The sequence below is a fragment of the Acomys minous genome (assembly GCF_964271855.1).
Source record: "Acomys minous genome assembly, chromosome: 2".
NCBI classification, from domain to species: domain Eukaryota; kingdom Metazoa; phylum Chordata; class Mammalia; order Rodentia; family Muridae; genus Acomys; species Acomys minous.
The window spans coordinates 118,266,432-118,291,371 of record NC_140484.1 but is presented as its reverse complement, the minus strand read 5'-3'; the positions used below and the strand labels follow the sequence as shown (position 1 = coordinate 118,291,371).

The 24,940-nt window shown below is 44.3% G+C and overlaps 1 long non-coding RNA gene across 1 annotated transcript; it reads right to left on the bottom strand.

Moving 5' to 3' along the window:
- Positions 1 to 9,544: 9,544 nt before the first annotated feature.
- LOC311583117 lies at positions 9,545 to 24,735 on the bottom strand. The gene is made up of 3 exons (XR_014774381.1): positions 24,724 to 24,735; positions 10,869 to 11,032; positions 9,545 to 9,642 (listed from the first exon to the last, which is right to left on the bottom strand). It is a non-coding gene; the product is annotated as an uncharacterized lncRNA (long non-coding RNA).
- Positions 24,736 to 24,940: the final 205 nt, after the last annotated feature.

Here is a 24,940-nt window from a genome sequence, read left to right as displayed (position 1 = left end):
CTGTTGAGTTCGAGGCCAGCCTGGTCTACAAAGCGAGTCCAGGACAGCCAAGGCTACACAGAGAAACCCTGTCTCAAAAAAACAAAAAAAAAACACAAAAAACAAAAAAAAAAAAACCGGAACAAAAATTGTGATGAAGATGTTCTGGCTCTAAAATTATTTTAGTAGAATGAATAAAAAGGGTCCCGAGGACACTAGGGGGAAACTAAGGATCCACAAGAAGCCTGGGTTCCACAGGAGGAGTTCTACGTACCACTTCAGTAATAATCACCACCAGTCCTTCTAGAGACTTCGAACCGAGGAAGGGTAGATATTGCAGCACTCATTTTGCAAGGCCAGACAAGGACGGTAAAAGAACATTGAAGAACAATATCCCAGATGAACGTAGAGCTGAAGGTCAAAGTCATCAAAGAAATTCTAGCACACGGACTTTACTATTACAGTCAGTGGGTCATGCTCCATAACCAGGTGATTCAGTGAGAACCAATCAACGGGCAAAGTCAGTTAATAAAAATGGACTGCTCGGACCCAAGGAAGAATAGCAGCCACACGGCCCCCTCAAGAGACACACAGAAAGCATCTGGCACATCAGCGCGTTTCCATTATAAAAACTCTCAACAGCTTAGGTACAGAAGGAACGTACCTCAACAATAAACAGGCTGTTGCGACGCCAGCTTGTCAAGGTTTTGTTTGGTTTGGTTTTTATGGTTTTAATGGTTTTGACAGATTGAGAAACATCAGCCATCTACAACCTACAACCCTTAATGTCCTATAAGAGTTGTCACCGTCTGTTTCTACCCTTTCCTCTGGAGTGAAATATCCCCTCCTGAGTGGAATATGGAGGTTTGCAGGCTCAGGAAGCTCACGAAATTTACAGGACTCCCTCCTTCCAATGTGCGTCCTGCTCACCCATGCTGCTGTGGGCTCTGGATGACTTAGCTGCCTTTGAGTTGTCCCTGCTCCTCTAAGTGACTCTCATCCACGTTCCTATAAACAAGTCGCTAGCTCGCCAGCTTACACCTGGGGAGCACTTGTCTTTCTGGTCCGTTGTCAGTTCTTTATCTGGAGTGAATAGATGTTTGCTCCTGTGTCATGCTGTAGTTAGAGGGTTTTGAGTAGAAGTCATAGAAACGGTGGCATTTTGGTTCCATCTTACCAGGTTCTGATATGGGACAGCAGTGTCTACACTGACCTTTGTCACCTCACCAAGACAGCGGTCCTTAAGCTTTTCTTTTCTCGTGTTTCCTCTTGTATACATTCCACAGTCTCTGGGGGCGGGGCAGTCACTTAATAGCAAGCTGTGCTCTAGCTCCTCGAAGGTGAGGCATACACCAAAACTATTTGGAATTACTTGAGATTTGTCTACTCTTTTATTTTTAAGATTTATTTATTTATTTATTTATTATTTATACAGTATTCTGCCTGCAGGCCAGAAGAGGGACCAGATCTCATTGCAGATGGTTGTGAGCCAACCATGTGGTGGCTGGGAACTGAACTCAGGACCTTTGGAAGAACAGATGGTGTTCTTAACCCCTGAGCCATCTCTCCAGCCCTGATTTGCCTATTCTTTTCCATTTAACTTACTCACTCAGCCGTTGTTTGTGCTAGTGAGTTCACTAGCATCCATTCAGTTCTCCTGGTTATCGTCTAATGACAGCTTATTTTTTTTCCTTTGTATTTATTGTTCTAGCTTCGCGCTACTGAGAGATCTGTCAGTTGAGTCCGTGGCCTGGTGAGCCTCCCTCTCCTGCTCCCCTTTGGTGAAGGAACCGAGATGTCTCTTGCTTTGTGTCACTGCAATATTGACTGGTCTCATTTTATTTGTTTCCCGCCCCAGACCCAGCATCCGCCCTTCCTCCAAAAAGCCCTGGTGACTTTACTTGAAGAATGCTACTGGGAACGAGGAGCTGGACAGGAGATATTAAATGACCCTTTTAAACCTGGCTCAATGTAATTCTAACGAATATATGTTGAAGTTGGTATTTTTGCACATTGCTAGAGAAAGAGTAAGTGGTGTGTCGTTTCTGGAAAGTAGTATGACAGTGTGTATAAAATCTTAAATTCTCAATACAGATTTAATGTCACAGTCTCACATCTAATGCTTTATCTCTTACTATTACAATACCAGAAAAGCCAAATAAACTTTTTAATTAAGCATATCCTGTTTATTTATTTCTATTTTATTCTTCTCTCATATTTTACATCCTGACTATAGTTTCCAATCCTTCCCCTCCCCCATGCTCTTTGCACCTCTACCTTTCCTCTCCCTCACCCTCCCCAAATAAACTTTTAATCCCAGTGCTTAGGAGGCAGAGGCAGGATGATCTCTGTGAATTTGAGGCTAACCTGTTCTATCCACCCAGGTTCAGACCAGCCAGAAATACAGTCTTTAAAAAAAAATTATCCTGTCTTTAAAAAATTAAGAACAAATAAACAGATAACATCTGATAGAAAAGTCAAATAACATGAAAATTGTTTAAAATAAGAACCAATAAAAAGTGAGTCTAAGATACCTTAATTTATTGAATTTTTAAGGTAGGCAAATAAATATATCTATATTTATGAATACCATGGAAAGATGATGTGTGTGTGTGTGTGTGTGTGTGTGTGTGTGAATTTCTGAGTGTCATTATTTGCTTGTTTATAAACATGTATGTCACAATTGTTTTCATTGAAATATCTAAACATAAAGGATGTATTTCCAAAATAGTCAGTGATGACTTCGAAATAGGACTATACTGTTTATTTGGTTTAATTTTTCCATTTCAAATACTCTTTTCAAAGTTGCCTTTAATCACAAATATGAACGCCGCACATTTTAGAATGCTGTGTAAAGTGGCCATCTCAACGAATGCCGTGGGCACTTGTACTTCACGAGTGGCGTGCATCCTTGTTAAATCACACCACGAGCACCACATGGTAAGATTCTTATCCAACCAGAAGATAGGTCAGACCCTCTCAAATTACACAGCACCCTGGGTCAATAGCTGGATCCACCCAGAATCCACAGAGCACCAGAGAGAGCTGGGTGGAAGGCTGGCTTTCTCTGTTCTGGGTCTTGCTAACTTCTCAGACGCAGGAGCCTTTTCTTAGATCATGAGATGCCTGGAGGAAAAGAAAACAAGTCTGAGGCTATTACAGACAGTGGAACATGTTGAACTACAAAGTTAAGCAAACTTGGCTTTCAGAAGATGGCAGGCTGGTAATTAATTCACATAGGACTTGGAGTTCCGGTTTGTTTCTCTCTTCTGCAGATCTGGGTTTGTTTTGGTGGGGAAGTATGTAAGTAATAAATTTATGTCATCTCCCCCCAGCTACAGAGCTAGATCACGTGACTCAAAAGTTCTACCAAAAGCAGCACTTTTTTTTTGTCTGTAAAGTTGCCAAGGCAACACCAGCTGCTTATGACATCATGTGACTAAGGGGACACAGACTGATTTTAGAAGCCTAAAATTATCACTCAATCTGCTCACCAAAATTCTGAAGCAGCCAAGACAGCCCTGAACCCAAGGAAAAGCTCTAGAGACTCCGCTCAGTGGAAAGGGGTGATGGCGATGAATTATGCATTGTCCTCTGAAGTCTGCTACCACAGCCTCAAATCACACTGGGGAGGCATGCTCACTGTCCACACGTGCTGAGCATGCGGAACACAGATGCTAACCTGCTTCCCATCAAAGCGTCGCCGTCACCATCATGGAGGGAAGTCATTTTCAGCTTTGGGTAAATGGACTTTGAAAAAAAATTAAAATCTATTTTTACTCATGTCAAAATTATATCTCAAATTATTCTCATTGAAGACATAGCACAGATTAAAAACTGAGAATAATCATTTTTCTAGCTGAGTACAGTGTGGCACAGAAACTGGAGGTGCGTATTCTTACATTAATTGTTTTCATATTTTTTAAGACTTTATTTTTATTTTGTGTATGGGCATTTTGGCAGCATGTCTCTTTGGGTAACACATGTGTGCCTGGTGCCTGCAGGGACAGGAAGAGGGTGTTGGATCCCCTGGAACTAGACTTTACAGATGGTCAGCAGCTGCCGTGTGGGTGCTGGGAATCGAACCCTGATCAGTGTTTTTGTAGAATAAGCAGTCTATGGATCATATTCAAAGTCTAAGTGTTAGAGGGTTTCAAAGAGAACTAATTAGGCAGATGAATCCAAGAGAACTGTGACATAATTTCCAGTTACATTCAGGCACCAGAAACAGCCAGAGGGTCTCAATGTCACATCACCCTCTTCCATGAGACAAGGGCATTGGGGTAGAAAGGAAAAGCTTTACTAACTAAATATAACCTTTTACGATTTTTGTTTGTGTTCTCAAAAAAAAAAAGTCGCTTTTAAATTAAGATAGTTTTGTTTAAAATTCTGCTTATATTAATGGGTAATATTATTCCTGAGGAATAATATTTGGAGTATAGACATTTCTCAAACAACAGTGTTCCACTGGGTTCCACATGAGACACCTTCTGTTTTAATTGAGATATGGTCAAAGAAAACGAAAAGCACAGCGAGGGTCCAGGAAAACCGAACATCCATCCAAGGCGATGCGGATGGGAGTGGGATTCAGAGAGGAAGGGAGAAGGTGGCTAGGACACGCCTGTGATGGTATGACAAGGCGTAGTGGCCCGCTGCATGAGTGTAGGCGGAACAAAGCATAGGGGGAGATTCCTCTCAAGTGTCACCAGAGAATTAGAAATACTCATACTCAAAATATCCTCACGCAAGATATAAATCCCATTTCTGTTTTGGAAGATGAGGCAGAGAACACGAAGGAATTTACCCTAAGTTGCATCATCCCCCCCCCCTTTTCTGTTTTTCCTCATCTGGAGTTGCCAGGGACTGAAGGAAGGAAAGTAGACTGAGGCTCAGGCTGTGCTGCTGTGCTGGAGAGGTGAGTAGAGACAGAAGGACGCGTCTCAGAGCCGTGTGTCCTCATCTCCTGCTTCTGGCTACAGATCCTTGGCATAGTCTCCAACCAGTTAAAAATGACAGAATCCAACACCAAACTTGACTCCTTAACCAAATTCCTGTCACATTCCTCCCAACTGCCTTTGGCCTTTTTAGACTTTGGCAAACACAAACACTTCCCAACATCTCAAGGACACATCTTATAATGACCTCGAGGCCTCACCTGGGAAAGCTCACAGCAGCTGAAAGAATGTATTGTTTATAGCAGCCATCATCTTAAAGGCAGAGCCCTTACCCACAACCTCTGTGAAAGGCCAGGAACCTAACTCCCATAAACACCAGTTAACAACCATGGCTGGGTTTCCTGTGGACCTGCCCTAACCCCACTTCCTGCTTTTTGTTTTTTACTTCCCTGACTCTGATGAGCTCCCATAATGCACCCATGCCTACCAGGCCATCTCCTAACAAACAGGAATTGCACTGAGTTCACTCTAGATTCCTTTCCCTAATGGAACAGTTCACTGTAGATTAAAATAAGCCTTTACGACCATGCACTGTCTGGCCTCGCTTCCTTTTGCTGATAGGCATCCTAAACCCCACCCCTTCCTTGGGGCATCCACACAACACTACAGCTTTTATAACCCATTTGCAAATCTTTAGCTCTCAAGGCACTTTCCTAAAAGACCCTTCAGCCTACAGATTGTCCTCTGATAAAATATATTTAGAAAGACATGTGCTTTGTGTGTCATAGTTTCACACTATAAGGCTGGGTCTACCTCAACATCATCCAGCAAAGATGGTAAACCAAGGGTTAATTGTCACTGGAAGCAAGCAACTAGCATAATCTGTGTTTGGGATAAAACATAGACTTATGACTGAGTGTGCAACAGGCCCCTGATGAGGCCCTGAAGATGCTGAACGGTCCTAGTGTAGTATTCAGCAACAGCACTGAGAAGCCAGGTTGTACACCTCTTGAGCAGGTGGCGAGCATATTTTTTCTTCATGAAAGAAAACTATAACGTGATGTGGATTCAAATGTTTGAGTAAAATAAAAGTGTCTCTTTCATGGATTCTCTGCCTAATCGACAAACATACTAAACTATTTTGGCTAAAACATGAAGGGTTCTGGTCATATATCATAAAAAAAAACTTGATTTAAATCATCACTAGTGATGTTCAATGTGGTTGTTGCAGAAAGAGATGTAAAATTAAGCTTTAATAGCCTATTAAAGCCATTTACCCAACTTGCCTGTTTCCATTAGAAATTCTATGTGAAACGTGGAACTGGCCAGAGCCCCAGAGTTAAAATTTCTGTAGTAAGCTAGTTTCCCTCAGTGTACACGTAGGCTGTGCATTAAGCAGGGGTCTGTTGCATTCATAAGGTTGTATCTTAGTCAGGGTTCTCTGGTGGAGCAGAACTGATGGGATGCATCTGTATATATTAAAGGAGAATAATACATTAAAATGCCTAACAGGTTGTGGTCCAAGTAGTCCAACAATGACAATATCCTGACAGAAAGTAGAAGAATCCTGTAGTTGTTCAGTCCATGAGTCTGGATGTTTTGGCTGCTCTTTAGACTACGTTGGAATCTTAAAGAAGTAGGTTCTAATAGCAGCAAAGGAATGCCTCAGCTTCAGGGTAGATGAACTTGCCAGAGAGAGTGAAGATAAACAGGCAAAAACCACAGGTGCCTTCCTTCCATGTCCTTTGATGCAGGCTGCCACCAGATTTAGGGTGGGTCCTCCTACCTCAAATGATCCAATCAAGAAAAATCCCCCAGAGGCCTGTCCAGCTGCTTGGGTTTTAGTTGACTCCTGTTGTGGTCATCTTGACAGCCAAGATTAGCCGTCACAGTTTGCCATGGATGGAAACGTCAGAAACCCAGGGTCCTGGTGGCTCCCAACTGTGTGTGCATGCCATGTGTGTGCGTATACCATACATGTAGTGGGAAGAAGGTACATTTTTATTCCGTAATCAGAATCCTCATGAAAGAAATATATACAAAGTCCATTGATTTCCAAAAGCTGAATGATAGGAAGTCTAAGGACTGGACAAAAGAAAACAAGCCCAGTTTAAGAACGCTAGGTGAAGTTCTGGAGCAATAGATCTTAACCTGTGAATAGTGACCCGCCCCCCCCCCATATAAGATATCCTGCATATCAGAAAAGTACATTCGTATTCATAACAATAGCAAAATCACAATTAAGATGCAGCAACGAGACAATTTTATGGCTGGGGGTCACCACAACATGCAGAACTGTAGTAAAGGGTCACAGCATTAGGAAGACTGAGAACCACTGGATTGTAGCTTGTCTCAGCAGCTCAGCCCAGCAGCAGCTCTCAGACTCTATAGACAGTGGAATGGGTTCTTATGTCACTGCTGAGATGTACAGATAGACACGGGACCCAGTCAACCTGGAAACCATCAGGCTGTGATCCAGAAAGCAGGCCTCCCTGGGAGACTACTTGTTGCTCTTTCCCTCATCAGAGCCCACTGGGGACCACATGTTCTGCTGCCAACACCCCAACCCTGCTCCTCTCGCCTGATCACTTTCCATGTCCTGAGCATAAGTGCTGTTGCCTTTGACTATCAGAGAGTGAGGCCCGAGGAGTTTCTGAAGGCACTGGAAGGCAACGGGCACACTGTTTGTCTCCCTCTGATCCTACACCTTGAACTCCACTGTTCTCCCAGCTCAGAATCTAGAAGTCAGCTCCAGAACTTCCATGTCTCTTTCACAAACGTAATCACCCCTCCAATTTTGAAATTCTTTCTGTGTCTTTTGCTTCCTGTGTTCTGGTGAATTACTGAAAATATCTAGCCTCGCAGTACACTCAGATTCATGAGGTCAAGACCACCTTTCCAACCCCAGCCTTTGGCGCAGCGCCTGACACATAGATAGATGACTTGGGAGTATTTGATGAAGGGATATGATTCAGCCAGCTTTTCTGTTGCATGTGTTTCTTTCCTTGCTTTATATTCCTGCCCATGTCCTCAACATCCCTCGCTGAGACACTGGAAATGTGATGATGAAAACTCAAATGGCGCATGGTAGGAAGAAAGTAACACATAGTAAGGACACTGAGGCAAATGGTGGCATCAGGTACTGGTTTAGATAAATTAGTCAACAATGTCCTTGAGGAGGTGACATATGAGCAGAAGCAGAAATGATAAGGTGAGAAATGCGTGGTCATCTGGTGGAGGCAAGCCAAGACTGGGATGGGTGTGTCCTGTTAGAGAAAGGAACAAGCCAGCTTAGCTCAGGCCTTGAACCAGGGGACGAAGACCAGCAGATTGGGTTTCAGAAGAAAACAGCACTGAAGTTGTACCCCCTGTACATGTGTCAAGATCTGTGGATTCTCTTAAATTCTAGCTCTTAGGGACAGAGGCAGGAAGATCAGTCGTTAAAGGTCTGTTTGGCTACGTGGTTCAGGTTATCAAGGCTACAAGAAGCCTTGCCTTAAAAAAAAAAAAAAAAGAATGGCCCAATCCGAGTGAAACTACTTTGTTCTAGAGAACAGGTTGAGGTCATCTGAATTGCATGTTTCAAAAACCTGCCTTCAGAATGGGTTGGATTCTACAAGAGTAAACCAAAATCTGAAGGAGCATTTATTTGAGAGGGTTGAGGGAGCGGCTTGCTCAGAAGAATTCTTGCCTTGCAAGTCCAAGGACTTGAGTTTGGTCTCTAGAACAGGGAATCCTGGGCCTCCTTGACTAGCCGGTCTAGTGTAATTGATAAAGATTCGGGTAAATAAAATATGCATTTAAGATAAAGATGTAGGGGGACTAAGAAGTAAGTGGATTAAAAGTAAAGATCAATGAAAGATCAAAAAGAGTTTTTAAAAAAGGAACACATGAATAAAAACCTAGTGAAGTTCTGCTCTGCACACAGATCAGTGCTTGCTCAGACACCGTCAGAGAGGCTTCCTGCTGCTGTAGATAGGAACTAACACAGACTCACAACTGGACAATGTGCAAAGAGTGAGAGACTTTGGAACACTCTGTCCTCGAGGGATGTTTTCATCAAGCCCCTCCCCTCAGTGCTCAGGGAGCTATGCAGAAGAAGAGACAAAAAGATTCTAAGGGCCAGAGGAGATGGAGTGCACTAAGGAAACGGTGTCTTCCAGAAACGGCAGAATTGGTACACGTATGAACTTGCAAAGATAGGGCCAGCATGCACACGGCCTGAACAAGCTCAAGGCAGACAGGGTCACAGTGCTGAGAGGGGGAAGTGGACACAAGCCTCATCCCTAATCAGAACAACTATTCACAACTGACACCTGCTCCCACAATGGAGTCTCATTTTCTATACTACCCACACTTAAGGCCAGGCCCCATGCCAGCCAGCACAAAATATGCTCAATGGTATTTTTGTAGACTTTTTGTCTCATATTGCTTTGTTTGGGCTTTTTTAAAAAAATGGGTCTTTTGTTTGGATACCATGGTTTCTGATTTTGTGTTTTTATGGCGTTTGTTCTTCTTCTTCTTCTTCTTCTTCTTCTTCTTCTTCTTCTTCTTCTTCTTCTTCTTCTTCTTCTCTCTCTCTCTCTCTCTCTCTCTCTCTCTCTCTCTCTCTCTCTCTCTCTCTCTCCCTCTCCCCCCTTCTCTGTGTTAGAAAGAAAGAGAGTTTTTTTATTTTTCCTTTTTAAAAAAAGTATGTTTTGTTTGCCTAATTGTTTTCTTGAGAGAGAAGGAAGGTGGGAAGTTGGGTGGGTGAGGAGGTGGGGAGAATCTAGGGAGAGATGGGAAAGGAAAACTCTGATCAGAAAATATTTAAAACAGAAGGACCAGAAAGGTCTCTTTCACCTCAGGTCTTAGATGAATAACGGGCCCCTTTCCTCAGATGGGGAACACAAGGAAAAGGGCTTTTTGTTTAGCATGATAAATCAGCTGAGAAATCCAACATAGTGAGAATAGATGCACAATGAGGTTGAAAGGTCATGTGGACAATCAGATAGTATGCATCTGGGACTAAGAGTCAGGAGAAATGGAGTCAATAGTGTACCAAGATCCATAGGCACATGTGACTTCTGTGAAAGCTATATTAAAAGTCATGATCTTCTCACTGGTTGGGATCCACAGATGTCCATAGTGCCCTAATCAGTGCCTTAATCCTTTATACCTTAGAACATTTTAGGTTTTATATATACTTTTATTTTAAACATTATTTTTAAGTCAAAATTAACCAGATATAAAGGAGCAAGAACCCCAGAAATTCACATGGCCGTTGTAGGACCAACATCAGGACATACAGTCTATAGCAGTGGACCAAAGCTGTACAAATCCCCATATGACTTAAGTCATATTGTCCTGGCAATGCAACTACAATAATGGCTGAGGAAATAGTACAAAAGATACGGAGCCAAGATAAGCCAAGCACAGTCCCTATAAATGTTATCTCTACCTCTTAGTAGATCTATCTGGTCTCCATAGACCTGTAGAACCTTAGATACTTTCAACAACCAAAACTCACTCTATTCAACTATAGCAGAGCTTGGGAGGACACTGCTAATGGTTTGGCAACCTCAGGTCTAGCCTTGGCCGTGAAATCTATGTCAATGTCTAGATGTTTGCTTAGGCACAAAAGCATCATTCACTACCAGACTTCCTTGGTGGCTTTTGTGTAAGCTACTATTCTAGTTCACTTATTGTTACTGAGACTGAACACCAAAAAGAAGCAACTTGAGGGATCTAGTTTGGCTCACAGATTGGGGGTGATGCCCATCAGGGCAGGTGGTTGGAGCATGAAGTGGCTGGTCCTGTTGCATCTTCACTCAGGAAGAAAAGAGAGATGGATGCTGGATGCTAGTATTCAGCCCACCTTCTCCTTCCTTCTTGGGTGCCAGCACATGAAGCAAGTCTTCCCTCTTAGCTAACCTCTCTGGAGACACATTCACTGTTATTCCCAGAGGTGTGTCTCATAGGTGATTTCCAAATCCAGCTGACAATGAAGATTACCTGGCACGTTCATCATGGCTTCTTCTTCTGGCATGTCCATTCGACGTCCTTTACCTCCTGCCTTCATCTTGAATTTCCTCCCTCTCCACCTTTCTCCCTACTCCATCTTCCTCCGTCTTCCGTGAAGTTCAGTGATGTTTAAAACCATGCTGTGGCAAGCATACCTACACACATTATACTTATTAATAAAAAAAATAATTTTTAAGGTTTAATGTCATGTCAAAATGTCCTCAGATTTTTTTTTTAAAAAATGAGTCAAAATGTCACAAAGACTAGCAAGTGGCATCCTCCGAGCAAAACTTTAATTTTTAACAGAGCATAGAAATTCTTCTGCAAGATATAATTACAGATAAAATGGGACAGCAAGAGCAGAAGGTGGCTTTGTCGGATTATGGAAAAGAATATTTGAGCAATATTATTACATAAAGGGAAATTAGCATGTGGTGACTGACTTCACCAGTGTTTCCCATATTTTCTCCTCTGCTAAGAGGACTTTTAAAATAATGTCATGGCTCATAGCTATTCCTGCTTCTGAATCTGTCTCCAGATTGAGCTTTGTGAGAACAAGAATTATATCTTATTCACCCTTGCAGTTAGTGTTTTATTCATAATCTTTAACACATTAAGAAAATCTCCTTCTATTCCCAGTTTCTTAAGTGCTTACCAGGAGCCAATGTTTAATTTTTCACATGGTTTTCCTGCATCTATTGAAATGATCCCATGGGTTTTCTGCTTTGCCTGGATACATCCAACCTTTTAACTTTGCAATGTGGCATTGTCATTTACAAAGAAAATATACATGCCACACTATGCAGTCAAACTACCAAAAAAACCTCATAATATTTCAAGTTAAGTTTTAACTGTTTTGTTGGGCTGCATTCATACCCCCTTTGGAACACATGCAATGTGTAGGTCACTGGTGAGACCCATCAAGCTAAGCTAGTTTGACATCTCTTGGGATAGTCCAACCTGATAGTGAGCTGGTATCACTTTCACACTCTGCTGACTCAGTGCTTCTCTTTGTTTGTTTTTTTTCATGACCTAAACAGACCTTATGATAAAATCTTAAAGCAGTGAGTGCATGTGTGCACATGTTCATGTGTGTGCGTATGCATTTGTGTATGTGATACGGAGAACAACTTTAAGTGTTTTCTCCTCGGATGCTATCCACCTTGTGTTTTTGAATCAGAATCTCTCAGAGAACCTGGAGGTCACAGGTTTGTCCAGGCTGCGTGGTCAGTAAGCCCCAGGGATCCTGTTGCTGCTGCCTCTCCAACTCTGAAATGACAAGGGAGCACCACCAAACCCAGATTTTTTTTTAATTGGGTGTGAGGAATTGGACTTGAGTCCTTGGTTTTTAAATGTAGCATGTGGCACGTGTCTCTTCAGAAGGCTTTTATGGGTGCATCAATGGCATAAAGCTGTGGAGAGGGGCACTAGGTCTTCCCTTCACAACTGTAATGCTGCGATCACATCTATATTCCGTCATGCGGTAGATGCTAATAGTCAAATTGAAGGAAAGTGGGAGAAGTAGTTTAGCCTAAGGACTTGAGAAGCTAATTATCACAGAGAAACTGTGGGCATCTTTTTTCTTTTTCTGTGAGCAAAAATCAAAATTTTCTAAATACCATGAATCTATAGCTGACTATGCGACTCCCAAGTCCCAGCGTCTAATTGGAAGATAAAATCTTACATTTGGAACATTGGTTGTTCTAATATAAAAGTCATCACACACCACAGGGACCCCAAAGAGAGGCCAGTGTGCCCTCACCTCAGTATGAATACAGAAGAACCCTACCCGTAATGTTGACTCTCAATGACACTACTTCTTAGAAGATTCTGTAAGGGACAAAATTTACCTTCTTTAGTTTTAAACTTTTAACCTTAATTACAAATAAATCCGTTTATGTTACATCAGATCTAATTTCTAGATACATTATTTCAAAGTTGAGCACTCATTCACCTATTCCAGTAAAACCTCTCTCTCCATCTTCCCATCTTTTCTAGAACCTTCTACAGAAATTGATTGAGATGGGTTATGTTAACAATGAATTTATGAGCAGTTTCTAATAGCTTATATGCAAGTGGCTTATGTATACATCCTTTGTATGTGGGTTAACACAGTTACTCAGTGCAGACATTTTTACTATGAGGTCATGGGGAGGCTTCTTTATAGCTTGTAAAAGACAGGTCAATCTCTGGGAATAGTTACATCAACTAAGTAAATGCATAGGCTCATGAAGTTTCAAGAAAACTGGGCAGAGTATCTTTAACATGTGCACTACTTTACAATTTATTTGTAAAAAGCATATACTACTTCCTGAGAAAGTTATAACTATGACCTATGGTTCACAGGTGAGAAAAATAAACATATGTCTTCTGGGGTAGGCAACTGAGTTCCCAAAGTCTAAGAAAAAGACTTTGCATTAATTGACATTTTCCAAGGAATTATGAAACGTATAGAATATGTACGTGTATGCATCTAGCTGCGGGGATTTATCTGGTGGTGACTGCCTCACCATGGCGAGCCGCCAGATGGAGATGGGGGGGAACAGCAGCTTCACTATCCATGAAGATAAAAGCCTTAGAGCAAGAAGGAGCAATGACGCCGTCCAAAACAAGGACTGTGGGCCTGAGAGACCCTGGAGAGCGTCTGGCACAAGTGCACATTCAGGAGTTGGAGACTCTGGGGTCTGATACCCACAGACAGCCTCAAGGTTTGCATCTGATCAGCAGTGAGTGGAGTGAGCTGGCTTCCCCTGGCTTCCGCTTCTCATCCGTTCTGTCCTTCACCATCTGGATTGTGTTGCCCACATACAGCATCCTTCCCTACTGAGTTCACTGGCCCACCCTAGTTTTCTCTGGACGGACTTTCAGACCAGTTTCCCTTGTGTTTCCCAATCCAGTGACGTAGTCAAGAAGAGCGGCCCTCACAGACCCGCCATCAGGACACAGATCTAGCTGAAGTTCTCACTAACAGAGTTGTTAAGAGTGACCACCGCTCACCATGAGGTTGTGGCTTTGGAGATTGAGTTTGGCTTTAAATCCCAGGACACACACGATAGTGTTCTCCTTAGGCTCTCCTCAGTCTGCTCATCTGGACTGTGGTCTCTTCCTCTCAGCATGCGTGCTCCTAAACTTCAACCCTATGAAACTGGAAACAATACACTTAGAGTCTAAGCCCGGCAGCATCACTTGTGCTTGAAGGCTCGCCGAAGTCCCCACTCCTTTGTGTATTTGTCCATGGGCGAGTAGACATCTGTGTGGAGGTTCATCTCATATGCAGTACCTCAGGCACTGTCCACCTCCTGTTTTGAGACAGGCTCTCCTTGTGGTTGGCTAGCTTCAGCCCCTGTTTCTGTCTCCCCAGTGCTGGGATTATAAGTGGGATTGTATCTGCCACATCCAGATGTTATTTTATCTGCATCCTGGAGATCATACGAAGGTCCTCATGCTTGTTCAGCAAGCGCTTAACCCACTGAGCCACCTCCCCAGTTCCAAAGGCTGTACGTGCTAGCATGACATTCATGCAGGATGTTTGCTGCCCTCGCCACCCACTTCCTGTCCGGGTCTGCCACTCGTTCTACTCCATTGTCACTTCTCTTCTCTCAGCCTGTCACTGTGTGAAATGCTATTGAATGCATTATAGTAATGAAAAAAAGGAAAGGAAAGGAAGGAAGAAAGGAAGGAAGGAAGGAAGAGAAAAAGGAAATGCTCTCATTTCCCACTGTAATTAAAAACAGGTAAAGAAAGGCGTTGATTTGTTCACACTTTAGAAATTAAGCCTCAGGACAGGGTAGTCAGTGCTTACTGAAAACCATATGATCAGAAAGGAGTGGATCAAAAGTCAGGAGCTCCTGGAGCTCTGAGCCCTTGGGCTAATATTATCCTTTAAGGTTGGCAGCAAAAAGGGCTCTCTCCAGGACACACAAGTGAGAACTGAGGGACTGTGAATGAAAATAAAAGAGAAACAAAGCTTGCTTTGTTCGAAATGCTGATTGGCTCCCTAATGCCTAGTCCCAGATGCCCCGCCCTCCTGCACGCTCTCCAAACCTCCCGGTGTCCTGGGAGACAGGTGCTGCGCAAAATATAAAAAGTTCTTGTACCCTCAACAGCTCTCGATTACCAAAAATAATTGTATGATATTACTAAGCATTCCGTGATGCCATTAGTACATGGGCAGGCCAGAATATGAGATGTCACATGATTGCAATAATGACAACAAATGCTTCTACAGAGTTCTGTCCAGAACAACTTCTGAAAAATAAATGAATAAATAAATATATAAATAAAATTTATACATCTTTTTGTTTTCCTCACTTCAAGATAAAAAGCAGACCATATTAACGAGTGAACTAGCCTTGTAGGGAAAACAGTGTATGAAATGGTCTGGCCAAATGTCCTTGCTGGGAGCCCCAAGCCAACACTAGAAATTCCTGGGCTCTGGGATGTAACTTAGCCAACATGGCCTCTAGTCTTCTTCCTTCCTTCTCCTCCAAACTTACCATCTTTAAATCCCAAACCAGAGTAGCAAGTTCTGTTTCTGAAGTTCTGACTCGTCTCATCGCACACAACCTGACCATGCTCCCCTCCAGCTTTCCTAAGGCACCTCTGGTCTCATTCACCACAAACTCTCACAGACTCAGGGATCCAAGAGCCTCCCAGAGTGTGAGCTCTACCCCAACAGCAGCGTCTTATCACACCCCCAAGACACACACATGCCCTTCAAGCCAGACCCAACTCAAAAGGCCCACGGCCCAGTCCCATCCCTGAGATTCAGATAATTACTGTTTTCCTAAGCAGAATGTGGAGCACTTGGGAGGTAGAAACAAAAAGATCAGGAGTTCAAAGTCATTCTCAGCTACATAGTGAGTTCCAGGCCAACCTGAGCTACAGAAGACCTTGTTTTGAAGGAAGGGTAGAGAGAAGACGTGGTGGTGGTAGAGGAGATAGTGGAGGTGGAGGTGGAGGTGGTGGTGGTGATGGAGGTGGTGGTGGTGGAGGTGGAGGTGATGGAGGTGGAGGTGGTGGTGGTGGTGATGGAGGTGGAGGTGGTGGTGGTGGTGATGGAGGTAGTGGTGGTGGTGGTGGTGATGGAGGTGGAGGTGGTGGAGGTGGAGGTGATGGAGGTGGAGGTGGTGGTGGTGGTGATGGAGGTGGTGGTGGTGGTGGTGATGGAGGTGGTGGTGATGGATGAGGTGGTGGTGGTGGAGGTGGTGGTGGTGGAGGTGGTGGAGGTGGAGGTGGAGGTGGTGGTGGTGGTGGTGGAGGTGGTGGTGGTGGATGAGGTGGTGGTGATGGAGGTGGTGGTGGTGGTGGTGGTGGTGGAGGTGGTGGTGGTGGAGGTGGTGGTGGTGGAGGTGGTGGTGGAGGAGGAGGAAGGGAAGGAGCAACAGGTAGTAGTGGAGGAAAAGGAGAGTAAAGAGGGAAGAGGAAGGAAGAAAGGAGGAAAGAGTTTGGAAAAGAAGAAGAACCAGGATATAGGGATGGGGAGGAAGAGGGGAAGGGGTGAGAGAGGGAAAGAAGAGGAGGAGAAGAGGAGGAGGAAAGGGGAAGGGGAGGAGGGGAAGTCCTAAAACACTGATTCAGTGAGAGAATATGTCACCATACCAGCCTCTCCATGAGAGAATGCCAGGTGCCAGTGTCTCCTCTGACCCATCCTCCTCCTATTTGTCCTCATAGACTGCTTTGGCCAATGGGCCTCACTCTCTGGATTTCCCACCCTAGTAACAGTTCGTGGCATGAATAGAAGGGGAATTAAGGTCAATCACCTCAGTCAGTGTCTTCAAGAAAAGCCTAGAGACATCACTCGGCAGTTAGGAACACTTGCTACTCTCCCAGAAGACTTGGATGATGTGTCCATGGTGGCACATTGCACCTTAATTGACATTAAGGATGTCAACTCTTGGGTTTCATTCCTGACAAGCACATGGTGGCTCACAAGTGCCCGCAACTCCAAGGGATTCAATGGATCTACTGGAGTAGAGCTGTACATTCCAAGAGATCCTCTGAGGCCACCTGCAAACACGTGGTGCACATGCATACCCTCAAGCACACACACACACACACACACACACACACACACACACACACACACACACACACACATACTAACAATATCTCATCACAATGAGGTCTTCTTGACTCTGCCTCAGAATCAGATCTCTAACTCATTTCTTCTCTTTTCTTTCACTTACCAGAACCCTGGTAGTGGATACAATGTGGTTGGAAGAAAAAAAAGGGGGGTGGGGCATCGGGGAGATGAGCAAGAAAGATCATGTCACAACTTCTCACCGCCACCAGGAGGTGACATGGATGGTTTGATCTCTCACCTCCTGCTCACCAGTATTCATTCCTGTATCCTCAAGTCTACCCTCTTCTCTCTGAGAACCTAATCCCCCCTAATCTTTGCATAATATTACCCACCTGTGTGGCTACAGATCCCATCATTTCTGCACCTCTCCAACTTCCCTCCCGTGCGCTCTTCCATCAGCACCATCCCCTCACCCATGCTACAATCTCCTCCCTCTTCCTGCTTGGGCGCTGTTGTCTTGCATTTCTTATTACTACTACGATGACATTTGAGGTTGGATAACTGTAAAGAAAATGGAATTCTGTAGCTCACAGCTTTGGAGACTCAAGGGCATCTTGATAGCCCTGGGGAAAGATGGTGGGTGGGGAGGGTCACTTTACAATGGATGGTACATCACAGGAAGAGGAAGAAGCAGACTGACTGCAAGCTAGAAAGCCAGAGAAGCAGGCTGAGCTCAGGAGAATTACCCAGGATGCCCATGAGGAGCACCTTAACCCCTCTGCCCCATTTAGCCTAAGATCCTCCATTGGGTTCCATTCTATTTTCCTATATTATACCACCCTAGGCACCAAATTTCCATCACATGAAAGTCAGAGAACAAATACGCAACATCTAAACCATCTCTCCCTACACTGATCTTCACCAGCCAGCCTGCCTGCCTGCCTGCCTGAGATCTGAAACCTGTCCCTCACCCCTTCAATAACACAATTCTTGTCCCTTTATCCCTTTATGCCACTTACATTTGAGGGGATGGACAGTAAACAGAACAGTGGCCTCTAGGTGTATTCACTTTGGAATCTGTGAGTCTGGTACTCAGTGTGGCAAGAGGGACTTTGCCAAGATGATTACATCAGGGACCTGGCAGTGGCGAGAGAAAGCTGAATTATCTGGAAGAGGTGAATGCAATCATAAGGGTCCCTTAAGACAGGAGCAGTGAGTCAGTCGGGATCAGAGAAAGAACTGGGCCAGTGCAAAGACAGACCGGAGAGAATTCAGAGCTGGAAGAAGGCCATGAGCTGTAGACTACAGATGGTCTCTCCAGGGAGGAAGAGGCAGGGAGCAAGAGTCTCCTCCAGAGCCTCGGCAGGAGCGCAGACCTGCCAGCGCTATAATCTTTGCCCCATCAGAATCATTTTTTTTTAGAGCTGTGCATGGTGACGAATGCTTTTGATTCCAGCAGAAGCAGGTGAATCTCTGTGAGTTTGTGGTCAGCCTGGTCTATATAGGGAGTTCCAGGCCATCCAAGGCTACACAGTAACATCCTGTCTCAAAAAACAAAAAACAAAAACAAAAGCAAAATCAATCATTTTAAAGCTTCTGGTCTCCCCACGTAAGATAGTAATTTTCTGTTGGCTTAAGCTACTTTGTGACATTTCTGACAGCATCAATGGGAAACTAGTATGTCTTGTATCCCTCTAGTCTTCTGATATTGCCCATGTAAATTTCTTTACCATCTTCTTTTCTCATTAATGTCTTTTTATTTTTTGTCTCATAAGTACAGACCTTTTGCCTGCATGTATACCCCTTGTACCATGTGCATGCCTAGTTCCGGCATTGAGGCCCGAAGAGGGCATCAGATCCCCTGAAGTTGGAGTTACAGTTATGAGGGTTCTGGGAATGGACTCCTGGTCCTCTGGAAGAGCATCCACTGCTTAACTGCTGAGCCATCTCCCTAATTTCTTAATAACTGTAATCTCTTACCAAATTGCACAGGCATATTTTCCTACCTAACATGTCACTCTAGAACATTCCCATTTCTGCAACTTGTTCTCTGTCTTCTCAAAGCATTCGCTATAACTCTTAACATAAAGCATATACATTTCCCTTGTAGAAAGAGCAATGTCTTGACTCTGACAAACTGAACATTATCTTGTAGGCCTTTTCTTTTCTGTGATTGGAAATGTTTTCTTCACATGTAGACTCCTTGGAAGAAAAGAGTCATGGAAGTACCTGGTAAAGGGGAATTGGCTCGTTGTCACTGCTCCTTCAAATTCCTCTATGTCCTCTGACCTCTCTAGCTTCTCACCCTGCACAAAAGTTGGACCCACAGTCCACCACATCTGCTCAGGACAAGCTTATCTGATCTCCTGCATCTCTTCCAGTTCCTTTTACTCATAAGGATTCTTCTGTGTCACCCAGTTCTTTAAGTGGTTCAGCCTAGTGATCTCAGCCCAGTGAGTTCTTTAAGTGGTTCCTAGTGATTTCTGCACACAGGTGAGGGCTGGCACTTGTTCTTTGTACAGGGCTGCACTGTTTCTCTGGGCCCATCCTGGAATCTGAGGTCAATTGCTATGTCTTGTTCCAGCACAAGCCTTACTCTGTTTATGCTGATGAATGAAAGATACAATAGAGACAAATGCCAGAATATGCAGGGCCTGGTGAGGTACATCTTTAATCTCAGTGTGTGAGAGGCAGAGGCAGGAGGATCTCTGTAAGTTCAGGCCAGCGTGATCTACAGAGCAAGTTCCAGGAAAGCCAGGGTGCATAGAGAGATCCTGTCAGGAAGAAGGAGGAGGAGGAGGAGGAGGAGGAGGAGGAGGAGGAGGAGGAGGAAGAAGAAGAAGAAGAAGAAGAAGAAGAAGAAGAAGAAGAAGAAGAAGAAGAAGAAGAAGAAGAAGAAGAAAGCACAGTAGCATCCTGGAGAGATGGCTCAGTGGTTAACAGCACATACTGTTCTTGCAGAAGACCTGAGTTTGACTCCCCATGCCTACTTCATGTAACTGCTTTAACTCCACCTCCAGGTGACCTGATATCTCTCTCATCTCCCCCCACAAATAAGTAATAATTAATTTTAAGTGCCTTGAATATCACTGGATGGAGACTGAGTCAAAGAAGTCCAACTTCTATCCTTTATTACTTCCTATATTGGGTCGAAGAGTTTGGCTATATTCTCTACTGACACTGTTCCCAATAAGGACAATCTTGTATTGGCCTCAACAACCATGTAACCTACTTTCTTTTTATTACATATTTTTTGGCATCCAGTTTCCTCAGCTTGGCTGACATTAGATGCTAACACGTCTCCAATTTTTTTCTCTTGCTTTAGCTACAAGGTTCTGAGATATGGTGCCTTAACTTCAACTCCTCCTTGCACAAAATTCATCAGCTGAACCTGTCCTTGGCCTCATACCAATATGTTTCAGAATAGCCTCCAGGGTGGAAAATAGGTAGCAGCTAGGCATGCAGTAGAAGCTAGTTTGTGCTGAGAAGCAGCTTCTCAAGGTGCTTTCATCCCCTTCCTTAATAAGGACAAGCACTATAAATTTCTGCCATTCTTTTCTTCTCTGACACAGAGCAGCAACCAATAACAGCAAACTTCAGCATATCAAATACATGACTGCCAAAACTCATTTTGAGTTTTCAATGAAAGGATAGGAAAAGAAAGTGAGAGGCTCTCGCTGCTCTATGGTTCAATCCTACAAGATCAAACACTCACAGTGTAAGTTCCAGAAAGTTATATTAGAGCAAAAGAGACACCTTTCCAAAGGTTCTCACCCCAACCCCCAACTAAAGGAAAACAGCATCCTTCAGAAAGAAAGTTCCCAGAAAGTACTGAGGTAGCATGACCATACGACTAACACATCATTGTGGCAATTCAGAAAGAAAAAAGAAGAAAGAAGGAAGAAGGAGGAGGAGGAGGAACAAGAGGAGGAGGAAAATAGATATATCAGTATCTTTTCTGTTGGTGTGATAAAACACCAAGACCAAAAATAACAAGGAAGAGAATTGGTTTTGACTCACAGTCCAGGATACGGCAGCAGAGGTATGTGTGTGTGGATATGGTAAGAGGTCATGATGGTGGAGGTGAGGCATGGCAACAAGTGACAGGCATGTTGAGGGTCACGCAAAGACGAGAACTCACATATTGAATTTCAAACACGAAGCAGAAAGAACAACTGAAAATGGTGGGAATCTTTAAACTCTCAAACCTGCTGCCAATGACGTACTTCCTCCAGCCAGGCCGCGACACTGTGTCTGCTTCCCCCTTGGGGTAGCCTGGTCCTTTGCACACTGGAGTGGAGGGAGGGAAACTTAGCCCCGTGTAGTGCAATGCAAGATCTCTGTCAGAGATGAGTGAGGTGCATGGCCAAAGAACACACCTGGGAAAAGCTTTGGAGAACGGGTCTAGTTTATTGGGGGGGGGGGAAGGGAGATTTTATGCCCCTGGGGAGGTAGCCAGGGTCTCTGGGGCAAGATTTGTGTGACCATTGGCCATAGGCCAGGGAATGGGTGTTGGAAAATGCTTCATCGGCATACTTAGGAGTTGTAGGTTCCTGGGCAAAAACAAACAAACGAAAGAAAAAAACAAACAAAAACAACTTAAGGACAAACAAGGGGTGAAGGTTGATAACTATCAAGGTAATAAATTCTTACTTAAGGTTGATGGTGATGGAGCAGACTTTATGATACCAGGTTGGGAGGGGGCGGAGTTAGCTAACCTCTGCAATCCTCATGTTTGAAGTATCCAGGATTGAAGTTGCCTCAACTTTTCCTCTGCAACCTGAGCCATTCCACAAGGCCACAGGTCCTAGCCCACCCCAATCAGCACCACCAACTGGAGACCAAGTATACATGAGTCTGTGGGGGCTAATCACACTCAAACAACCATACTACATCACCTGAAAAGGGAGTCAGACACAGAGAAGGTTTCCATCAGTGATGGTGGGTGATGTATGACAAGGGACTAGTTTGTATGAAGTAGAAGCATCCTTAGAAGTCTAGAGAAATGACTGGCCAGAACTAAAGTCCAGGAAACAGAAACTCCAAGCCAACAGAACAAAAGGGTGTGACCACTTTTGACATTAATGTGACAGGCTGAGAGGAAGGACAGTGGAAATTGTCACAGGTAGTTGACGTAAGCATACATTGTAAGTGTAGTGATCTCATGTTGTTAAGTCCATAAGTGCCTACTGTATGTCTATACCATGTAGCAGGCAAGGCACAGACAACATGGCGGTGAGAGGGTCCAGCAACTCTTGCCTTCATGTAGCCCATAGTCCACCCACACAGGAACCAGCTATGTTAGAACCCAGTCTCCCTTCCAAAAACTCAGTAAAGCTGAGCTCTGGCTCCATCCCAGAGCTTCAGCTTCTGCCAATAGAGTGATGCAACGTGTGACTCAGCTGCTCGCAACTACCAACACTCCAACTGGAAAAGGGATGACAAAGATTGCTCTCCACGTCTGCCCTGAACACATCTTCCCGCCTACCAGACCAGAGTGCCTTCCTCTTTCTCTTTCCCAACCTGGTCCTCTGTCACTCTGATCTACCCTGCACTGCACTTGGCCAAAACTCCACCCCTCACCATGGCTCTTAGATGACCTCTTCCCAGAGCCAGACTCCCACCATTTTCTGTTTGAGATTTTCACTGAAAACGAACTAGGGGTGGAGTGGAGTAGCCAAAGGGACCTGGTCTGCAGAGCAAAGCTGCTCTTTCACTAGGAATCAGGACGCACTGAGAGAATGCACTGGGAGAAGGAAAATCAGAAGTTAGCCACTGCTGAAGAGCAGAAGCAGAAACTGGGCGTGGCCTACTTTACTTATGAGCCGCCATCCCTAACCACAAAACAAATGGAAGGAAAACATCTTAGTCTCTCTATGGAGAATAAAGTGTGACACCAAGACACTCCGGTAATTAAATTTAATTGCAAGCAAATTCATAAAACAGATGACAGGGAGTTGCTGAGAACAAAGGCTTTAGCCTATCCACCCTTGTCTTCAAGTAATTGGGCTATTGGTGCTGTTATCTAATCATGTGCAACAGGATACAGAAAGGATTTCTCTGAGAGTGAACAAAATGGAGCTTTCCTCTCGTTGATAAGTAAAAGTGTTTTGGTGGGTTTTCCCTAAGCTAAATGTCAGCAGAACAGGATGAATGTGGACTGCTTCTTACAGGACAGCTTTATCCTTCCAGGTTTGTAGTTAAACCCAAGTGACACTTTTCTTAAGGCTATTAGGGGGGAAAAATGGCCATTATGGGTCTTGTCTCTCTCCCTCTGTCAAGTCCCTTTGGGCCAAGTACCCTACTGACCTGCCACAAATGAGGCTGCATCTCTAAGCACTTTTACTGCCGCCCCCACATCAATCCTTGAGGCACATGGCTGCTTTTTTTTTTTAACAAATTCAGAAGCAGATCTACATTTTAACCAATGGCATGCAGCACATCAGTGCGATGAGTACTTCAAAGAGGTGGGCTTGTGCCCCACAAACACAAGGAAGAAGAAGGAAGGAGAAATGTGGGAGCAGAGCGACAGGCCAGCAGACGGTGGGAGTAACGTGCCAAGGACAGAGCAGGCAGAGTAGGAAGAGGTCACAGCGTGGTCAGAGAAAGGAACACAAGAGGAGGAGGGGGACAGGATGACAGAAAATGGAATGAATTTCGTGAGACCCGGGAGCTGCTGAGGCAGGAAGTGCTGAAGGCAATAGGGAAAAAGAAGTCTATGGGGGCAGAAGAGGACCCCAAGAGCTCCCGTCCAGAGCCAATGGGCCTAGATGCAGGAAGAGCGACAGGCTTCTCTCCCATGCAGCAGTGGAGAACACAACACGGAGAGGTGGACACTGCCTGGCCGCTGTTATTAGCCATGCCTTTACTAGACACACTGTCTGTGTCGTCGCATGGAATCGTCATAATGTAATCTGCCTCAGAGACAGAGACACAGAGACAGAGCTGGGAGAAGGAGTAAACGCGTCTCTCCATTATAGAAGAGGGAAGTTATGTCTAAAGGAGATTAAGTACATATAAAGTGACGTTTGTATGTCCCCCCCTCCCCCTTGCCCCCCCCAAGTCCTCATTCTTGAGGCTGAACAGCTGGATCAATCAGTAAAGTGCCTGCCTAACTTAAAAGCCTGAGGGCATGGGTTCAATTCCTGGAAGCCACATGTAGAGCCAGCTGTGACTCCAGGGCAGACGCCATGCCCAGGCACAACTGGACAACATGGTGGGGTGTATGTATAAGTGTAAGTGCATGTGCGTGTGCATGTTTGTGAGAGAGGGGGGAGGTTGTCTGATAGTGTTTGTTGTTGTTTCTGTGTTTATATTGACCCCTTTTTGTTTGTTTTGTAGGGTGCTCAAGAGCACATGAGAGAGAGAGAGCACGAAGTTGGGTAAGTAGGGATGTAGAGGGAATCTGGGAAGAACTGGGGAAGGGCAAAAAGGATGATCCAAATATGGTGTACAAAAAATGATAATAAAAAGTATTTTAAGTCAGGTGCTGTAGCATGCTCCTCTACTCACAGAACTGGGAAGGCGGAGACAGGAGGAACCCCAAGACTCACTTGCCAGCCAGATGGCTAAATTCATAAGCTCCACGTTCAGTGAGGGACCCGGTGCACAGAGATTAAGGAAGAGACCCAGGGTTTATGTATGGCCTCTAAATGCACCACACATATGTGTGCACCTCTAAACATATGAACAGATTCCCCCCCACACACACATACATACACACACACACACACACACACACACACACACACACACACACACATACCAATCCTTGCTACTAGCAACAACAACAACAACAAAAAAGGCCTTTTAAAGTCTTACCACGACTTGACATATCTTCTTTCATCTGCTTTAAACACTTACCTAGTAAAACAGTCAGGTCACTTATTAACACCGTAATGTGACCAATGAATAAACTGGGCTACATGTCACAGCCAAGAAAAAAAATTCCATAGCACTGGCTTCAGCCAAGTCTCTCAGTTCTCCAACAAGTGAGCTTTCCATGTTTCTTCAAGTTAACAGGAAGGGGTGGGACCTG